Below are 9,404 nucleotides of genomic sequence, written 5' to 3'. Positions count from 1 at the left end.
AGATGTGTTTTGAGTCTGGCTTTGAATGTGACTACTGTAGGAGCACATCTGATCTCCTCTGGAAGCTGGTTCCAGCTGCGGCTGGCATAATAGCTAAAAGCAGACTCTCCATGCTTAGAGCGAACCCTTGGTATTTCTAGCTGATGTGATCCTAATGATCTGAGTGATCTGTTGGGTTTATATTCAGTGAGCATATCTGCAATATATTGAGGTCCTAGACCATTGAATGATTTATATACCAGTAATAATACTTTAAAATCAATCCTAAATGTAACTGGGAGCAGTGTTGTGCATGAACGCGTTCAATGAACGACGTTCACTGAACGCGTTCATATTTTCGCCGAACGCTGAACTGAACGAATCACTTTTCATACAATGAACGTGAACGAGAGCGGCGCTCACTCTGGCAGGAATGAGCAGCACGCGCAGTTCACGTTCACGCTCATTTGAAAAGTCAGGTTTCCAGGGCTTAATTTGAGCCGGAACACGCCAGAACGGGACATGTTCCGTCACCTCCGACATTGGATCCGGAACCTTTTTTATTGGATCCGGCACCTCCTGTGTCACTAAAATTAATTGCCTAAATGAAAAAAAAAAATTACTGTTTGTGTAGTGTTCAATGTTTGTGACACATGACTTGCGCGCTTGTTGTAGCCTATACGTGTTGAGATTGCTGTTAGCCTCGATCGTTTCACTCAGGGGAAAAATGTCAAAAAGACAGGAAAGTTTGCTTAACTTTTTCAAATACGCTGGACAGTCAGATCCCAAACAAGCAAAAATCGTTTCCGCTGATCAAAAAGGAGACCAAGGTGGACACAGTAGCCTAGTATCGATATCTCGTTATTTCGACATAATAAAGGGACATTCTAATCTGCATTAAGCCACATTAAGCGTTCTTATAGCCTAATGGTTTTCTATGGGAGGAAAATGCTTAACCATTCATATTATGGGCTCATCTGATTTTTTAGGCCTACATAGCATAGCCTATTTGTTAGGATTTTAATATCATAATGATTAGGCTAATAAATGCACGCACAATTATCCGTGAACTTGATTTGAACAAATGCCTTTCAACTTGTGTGTGCAAAATTCAGAATTAAATTAATGTGCAGAAATTTGTACAAATAGAGAGTAGGCTATGTAGGCCTACTATACTGTTGTAGCCATTAAAAAAAGCGCGTTTCATATTTGTTAAAATATTATAATGTTATTTTTTCCATTTATGTTGATTTATGAAAAGTGAACAGCACGACCGAGTAAGATAGGATGCGCAATATGAGACATGGAGCGGGTCAGACATGATTTTGACCGTTGAAGTTGAAGTTGTTATAGAAAGCCTTTCTTTAAAGTGAATTTCGTTTTGTATAAATTGTATCTTAATTTTAATAAATTTTTCATCAACCAATTGCCTGTATTTTATGAATAGGCCGACGAAACAAATATAACGGAGGCGCCCGCGCGCTCACTTGCATTGCACGTGAACTAGAGCACATCCTAACTTAACGAAACTCAGTGTATGCCTCACACAGACATGACAAATAGGCTACATCAAATACACAAAGCTTGAAATGTCTTTAAACGAAATAATTCAAAACGAAAAAAGAAAAAGGCTACTCTCTGATTATGTAATCCATTATTAGGCTTATTTATGTGCATATATTTTTGATTAGTTTTGGAGTGGCAGTGATTTGCAGCTGGTAATGGATGGTAAAGAAGTTCTATTGAGTAAGATAGTGGCCTATCTTAAAAAGAATTTAACAAATGAACGTGAACTAGTTCATTTTTAGATATGTGAACTTAGTTCATTTAAAAAAAAAAAGAACTATGAACATGAACTAGTTCATTATCATCTGTGTGAACTGAACTTTGAGCTAGTTCTTTTTAAGTATGAACTGGCACAACACTGACTGGGAGCCAGTGTAAAGACCTGAGGACTGGTGTGATATGTTCATATTTTCTGGTTCTGCTCAGAATCCTGGCAGTAGCGTTATGTATGAGCTGCAATTGTCTTATTGTCTTTTTAGGAAGGCCAGTGAGGAGTCCATTACAATAATCCACCCTGCTGGTGATAAAAGCATGCACAAGTTTCTCTAAGTCTTGACTGGAAACAAAGCATCTAATTCTTGCAATATTTTTCAGATGATAGTATGCTGATCTAGTTATTGCTTTGACATGACTACTGAAACTAAGGTCTGACTCTAGAGATACACCAAGATTCCTGACTTGATTTTTAGTTGTTAGACCCCTAGCGTCAAGGTATGCGTTCACCTTGAGAACTTCATCTTTGTTTCCAAACGCAATGACTTCAGTTTTTTCTTTGTTTAACTGAAGAAAGTTTTGGCACATCCAACCGTTGACTTCATCAATGCATTGGCACAGGGAGTCAATGGGGCTGTAGTCGTTAGGCGATAGGGCTAAGTAGAGCTGTGTGTCGTCTGCATAGCTGTGGTAAGAGATTCGGTTCTTTCTCATTATTTGGCTCATTGGGAGCATGTACAGGTTGAATAGGAGTGGTGCAAGAATTGAGCCTTGAGGGACTCCGCATGTCATGGATGTCCACTCAGACTTATGGTCTCCTATACTCACATAATAACCTCTCCCTTCTAAGTATGACCTGAACCATTTTAGGACTATCCCAGAAAGCCCGACCCAGTTTTCCAGCCTGTCAAGAAGTATGTTGTGATCGACAGTGTCAAATGCAGCACTGAGGTCGAGTAGTACCAGCACTGATAATTTGCCTGTATCAGTATTTAAGCGAATATCGTTTATTATCTTTATGAGAGCTGTCTCTGTGCTGTGATGCGATCGGAAACCAGATAGAAAATTGTCAAAGTATCCATTCAAGCTTAGGAATTTGTTCAGCTGATTGAAGACAACTTTTTCAATGATCTTGCCTATGAAAGGAAGATTTGAGATCGGTCTATAATTGCTTAAGATGGACTTATCCAGATTGCTCTTTTTCAGGAGGGGCTTGACAACTGCAGTTTTCAGGGAGTTTGGAAAACTCCCAGAGAGAAGTGAGGCATTAACCACTTCTAGGAGATCTGCTTCTAAGCTGTTTAGCACACTTTTGAAAAAAGATGTGGGAAGTGTGTCAAGGGCGCAGGTTGATGTTTTAAGGTGCTGTACGGTTTCTTCCAAAATTGTGCCATCAATTTCTTCGAAAACAGACATAGTAACTACTTTCTCAGTTAGTGGTCTGATCTGTTTGACCCCAGCGCAACAAAACGATGAGCTGATCACCTTTCTGATATTATTGATTTTCTCAGAGAAGAAAGAAGCAAACTCACTGCACTTGATGTCTGAGAGCATTTCACTGGGAATCTGGCTTGGGGGGTTTGTCAGTCTCTCTACAGTAGCAAAAAGAGTGCGTGTATTGTTTAAGTTGCTGTTTATAATATTCGAGAAGAAAGTCTGTCTAGCTTTGCCTAGTTCCATATTAAAAGCATGGATGCTGTCTTTGTAGATGGTATAATGGACTACAAGTTCTGTCTTCTGCCACATGCGCTCTGCTCTTCTGCATTGTCTTTTCATGTTTTGCACAGCTGTTGAGTTTCTCCAAGGTGCTTTTTGTCTACCACTATTCTTCCTGACTTTCACAGGAGCAATATCATCAATTACACTTTTAATTTTTGAGTTAAAAGATTCAAGGAGAAAATCAACAGAGTCAGCAGATATGCTTGGTTTTAAAGATATAGCCTTCATAAATAGCACACTAATGTTCTCATTTAAGCATCTCTTCTTGACAAACAGGTCTAGCTTCACTGGCAGGAGAGATCAGTATATCAAAGAAAATACAGAAATGATCAGACAGTGCTACATCCTTGATAACAATCGATGAGATGTTTAAACCCTTACTGATAAGTAAATCTAGAGTGTGTCCACGATTATGTGTGGGTCCATGTACATGCTGAGTCAGATCAAAAGTTTTGAAAACAGTTTTGATTTCTTTTGCCATATTGGTTTCTGCATTATCTATGTGAATGTTAAAAAATCTACAGCAATGGCAAAACAGTCAAACTCAGAGCAAATTGTTGATAACAGTTCTGTAAAGTCCTCAGCAAAGCCTGGAGAGTATTTTGGAGGCCTGTAAATAATGATAAGTAAAATACGTGAAGCACCTTTTAACACAATACCCAGATATTCGAAAGACGGGTAATTCCCAAATGATATTTGCTTACATTGATAGACATCTTTAAAAAGAGCAGCTAAGCCCCCGCCTCTCTTTCCCACTCTGCAAACACTCATAAAAGTAAAGTTAGGAGGGGATGTTTCATTGAGGACTGTTGCACTGCAGCTGTCTTCTAGCCACGTTTCATTTAGAAACATAAAGTCCAGGTTGTATGCGGTTATTAAGTCGTTGACTAGAAGTGATTTATTTTTAAGTGAGCGGATGTTTAAAAGTGCTAACTTAACAGTCTTACTTTTTGTCCCCACAGCGATCTTAGTTTGGCGTGTGATAGGCACCAGATTAGATGGGTTTGCTGTATGGCTTTTGAAGGCCTTAGATTTTCTATCATGTAATTGAACAGCAATAGAGAAAGATACAGGCACACTGGGTTCCCGCTTGTTCTGTAAACATTTAAGAAAAGTACTGTTTTCATAGCGGGGACCCGACACATATCACTGAGAGCTGGTATCAGTTGTTTTTGGTTCACCTCGAGCCGCTGGAGGATGGTGTGTGCCCTGGCGCTGTGGCAGAGGCCGAAAAGCTCTCACTGGAGGAGGAGGAGGGCGAGCTGGGCCCGCAGGCTTTGGTGGTTGTGGGGCCTGCCGTTTTTTGGTTGACATCTGGGGGCTTGCAGCAAAAGAGTGGGATAGTTTGGTTCCAGCATACAACAGTTGTTCCATTTTCTCTGAGAAGCACAGAAGTGGAGTTGCTGGAGAGAGGGATAACGTGTCTGGTGAGAGGGGCTGTTGTTCTGGTGTTATCGGAGGCTGTAATATGCTGTCCTGGATTCCCTGGCTGTTTTCCAGAAAGTCGTCCTTGGGTGCTGAATCTTCTAGCAGTTCTAGTATGTCACAGTCTGTCTGTGGTGAGCTCTGTGGGCAGGGCTCAGCTGAGATTGTGTCCGTGAGCAGAGGTTGTTGTGGCTGAGTGGTGTTATCATTGTCCTTGTGTGATGTGTCGGCCGCATGTCCATCCACGTGCTGAAGTGAAGTCATGTGGTCATTCATACTGTGTCCAGGTGTGTGTGTGCCATTCAGGTTGAGTGGATTGGCACACACTGCAGAAGGATGATGGAGGGAGAAGTAGATATTGTCCTTTAGCACTCTTGAGCCAAGTTTGTTTGGGTGGTGGCCATCCTGTTGAAACAGTTGCCTCTGACTCCAGAAAAGATTGAAGTTGTCAATGAATTTCACTCCTTTTATATTGCAGGTTTTTTGCAGCCATGTGTTAAGCCCAAGCAACCGTGAAAACCTGTTTGTTCCTCTTGCTGGGAGTGGTCCACTGATGAATGTGTCACAGGTCGGGGCGGCTAGACGGGCTACACCACCCCTCAGAACAAGTACCACCCTTGGGGAGTCGGACAGAGGCCAGGCAAGGAGGACAGACAACAAGACTTTAAGTGAATAATAATTTATTTAATATAAAATGAGATAAAAGATTTAGAGGTAGAGTCTTCTGCACAGGATCGTTCCGTCCAAGGACAATCCGGATGTGCGTTTCGGGTATGTCCACCTCTTCTTCCCCAGATGGCAGACAGAGAACTCACGACTGAGAAGCTTTGCTGCCGAGCAGACAGGTGAGTGTACAGGTAACGTAATCCTCCTTTTCACGGTGTCAGACAGAGAACTTATGGCTGGGGAGCTTCGCTGCCAAGCAGCCAGGTGAGGGTTCAAGCACGTACTCCTCTTCTCCACAGGTGGCAGACAGAGAACTGACGGCTGGGGAGCTTCAGGCCATGGGGTTTCGCTGTCAAGCAGCCAGGTGAGCGTTCAGGCACGTACTCTTCTCCACAGGTGACAGGCAGAGAACTTACGGCTGGGGAGCTTCGCTGCCAAGCAGCCAGTTGAATGTTCAGGCACGTACTCCTCTCCTCCACAGGCGGCAGACAGAGAACTTACGGCTGGAGAGCTTCGCTGCCAAGCAGCCAGTTGAGTGTTTAGGCACGTACTCTTCTCCACTGGGGACAGGCCGAGAACTTACGGCTGGGGAGCTTCACTGCAAAGCAGAGAGGTGAGTATACGGCACGTAATCCTCTTCTTCATAGATGACAGACAGAGAACTTACGGCTGGGGAGCTTCACTGCAAAGCAGACAGGTGAGTATACGGCACGTAATCCTCTTCTTCATAGATGACAGACAGAGAACTTACGGCTGGGGAGCTTCGCTGCCAAGCAGCCAGGTGAGTGTTCAAGCACGTACTCCTCTTCTCCACAGGTGACAGGCAGAGAACTTACGGCTGGGGAGCTTCACTGCAAAGCAGACAGGTGAGTATACGGCACGTAATCCTCTTCTTCATAGATGACAGACAGAGAACTTACGGCTGGGGAGCTTCGCTGCAAAGCGGACAGGTGAGTATACGGCACGTAATCCTCTTCTTCATAGATGACAGACAGAGAACTTACGGCTGGGGAGCTTCGCTGCCAAGCAGCCAGGTGAGTGTTCAAGCACGTACTCCTCTTCTCCACAGGTGGCAGACAGAGAACTTACGGCTGGGGAGCTTCACTGCAAAGCAGACAGGTGAGTATACGGCACGTAATCCTCTTCTTCATAGATGACAGACAGAGAACTTACGGCTGGGGAGCTTCACTGCAAAGCAGACAGGTGAGTATACGGCACGTAATCCTCTTCTTCGTAGATGACAGACAGAGAACTTACGGCTGGGGAGCTTCGCTGCCAAGCAGCCAGGTGAGTGTTCAAGCATGTACTCCTCTTCTCCACAGGTGGCAGACAGAGAACTTACGGCTGGGGAGCTTCACTGCAAAGCAGACAGGTGAGTATACGGCACGTAATCCTCTTCTTCATAGATGACAGACAGAGAACTTACGGCTGGGGAGCTTCGCTGTAAAGCAGACAGGGGAGTATACGGCACGTAATCCTCTTCTCAATAGGCTGTCAGAAAATACACTCAACATCTGTAAAGTACAACAGTGTCAGCCTCCTCTTAAGTATTTAGGATGTGACAGAAAGCTCAGGTAAACAATGGACATCCAGCGGGTTTAAGTTCACACTTCACACATCCAAACAGTGCATCACGTCACTTCATCATCACTTCATCTCAGCACGCAGTGGGAAATACACACATAGAGGGCCGTCGCCCATTTCTGACCTGGCATTCGCATCAAAAAGTCCCGTAGATACAAGAGGAGGATAGAGATTGTTTTGAACTACTCACAGTCTCTCATAAGCGATCTTATCGTCCCGTGATTCCCACGTTCCAGTTGCGTCGTTGTGCTCTTTCTCCCGAACTCACGGTGCCACGCCTGTTTGCTGGCCCCCACTTCCTCTGCTCCAACGCTCACGCTTCCTCCGAGATCACGGCCCCCAAAAACAACACCCCTCTCCAGTCTGTACTCTCTCCTCTTATCCTCCCCCTAAGGGCAACGTGTCCCAATCGCGGAGCTTCACTCCTTTTCCGCGCAGCTGTCGGCGATCCCGATTAATTACCCCATTCGCGGGATTTTTCCGCTAACCCGGAACTAACCCGGTGTTCCATTGTTATGAGTCCGGCGGGAGGCAATCGCGGCGAACATTAGTTCCGCCTTGCACGGAGACAAAAGATTAAATTGTCACCGCGTGACATACCCCCCCACCAAACCGTTCTAGTCCCTAGAACGTGGCGACTCCGCCCAGTCTCCATACCGTGCCGGAGGCTGGCCTCGGTTGTCCCGCTGGGATCGTCTTGGGGGCGAGGGGAAATTTGCTTGTTCAGGTTCAATGGCCGGTCCCCTTGGAACCAATGCCCACCCTATCATCGGGGTTGGGTGGGTTCTCCCTTCGGGTGGGATAATGGTATCTGCAAACCTGGGGTAGTTGGGGCACGGGCGGATCAGGTTCCGATGCAAGACCCGTTCTGGGCCGGCGCCCCCTTCAGGGCGAAGGACATACACGGGTTGGTCAGGTCTGGGTTGTCGTTGGACCACGTAAGGTCTGGGCTCCCAACGGTCGCTCAACTTCCCTTTTCCCTGGCGCCGACTGTCCTTGACCAGGACCCTTTCTCCCGGCAGCAGGGGGGCCTCACGAGCTGTCCGATCGTATAATCTTTTGTTCTTCTGTGCGGCTCGTCCGATTCGGGCAGACACCTGCTCATAAGCAAGGTGGAGGCGCTGGTGGTGGTGGCTCACCCATTCCGTTAGGCTGGTCCCTTCCTCTGCGGGGCTAGATCCAAATAGCAAGTCCATGGGTAACCGTACGTGCCGTCCGAACATCAGGTACGTCGGGGCGTATCCAGTAGTGCTATGCACGCTGTTATTATAAGCCTGGACTACGGCCGGAAGACTCGCCATCCAATTACCCTGTTGTTCCACCTCCAGCGTCCCCAACAGACCCAACAGGGTCTGATTGAATCGTTCACACCCTCCATTCCCTTGGGGGTGGTACGGCGTGGTGTGGGTCTTCTTACACCCGTACAACTGGCACAGCTCTCTAATGACCCGGGACTCAAAGTTAGGACCTTGATCCGAGTGAAGGACTTCTGGACATCCAAAAGGCTGGAACACATTCTTCCAAAGGGCGTTGGCAGTGGTGGTTGCGGTCTGGTCTCTAGTTGGAATGGCCCATGCGTACTTTGTAAAGAGGTCTGTTACCACGAGGATGTTTTGGATGAAGTCAGTGGGCCGACCTAACGTCAAGTAGTCCATCGCCACCATATGTAATGGGGCCTTCGCTTGAATGGGGACCAGCGGGGCTCGTACCTCTCTCCGGGTCTTGAAGAGAATACAACGTGGGCACTGTGAAATGAACATCCTTACCGCCTTCTCCATCCCAGGCCAGTAAAAATGTCTCCGCACCAATGAGGTCGTCCTCTCCTGCCCTTGATGTCCCAGGTGGTTGTGATAAGCTTGGAGCAAAGCTTGAAATTGATCTCCAGGCACCACTATTTGGCATACCTCCTCCCCCAGTGCTGGGTCCTGTAACCGTCGACAGACGACTCCCTCCTTGAGGAAGAGTCTTTCCCGTTGTCCCAGGAGCTGCTTCACCCCTCGGGGCTGCCCACGTCGTGCTCCCCCTTCTGGCCAAGTCCCTTGCTGCAGCCAGTCCCGTATCTGGGCCAAACCTGGGTCTCCTGCCTGTCGGTCCTTCCACCGTAGGGGGTCCCAACCCCAACTCAAGGGAACACCTTCCCTTTGGAGCCCAGGGGCCTCTACGATTCCCACCATAAGCCCTCCCTCCGGTGCTACATTCGGGGGCAAAGTTGGTTTCAAGGGTTGACCCTCAGGGAGCCGAGACAGAACATC

Source organism: Rhinichthys klamathensis, unplaced genomic scaffold, assembly GCF_029890125.1.
Source record: "Rhinichthys klamathensis goyatoka isolate OS25496 unplaced genomic scaffold, OSU_Roscu_1.1 h1tg000105l_1, whole genome shotgun sequence".
NCBI classification, from domain to species: domain Eukaryota; kingdom Metazoa; phylum Chordata; class Actinopteri; order Cypriniformes; family Leuciscidae; genus Rhinichthys; species Rhinichthys klamathensis.
The sequence above is the reverse complement of the archived record's forward strand: the minus strand, read 5'-3'. Positions refer to the sequence as shown.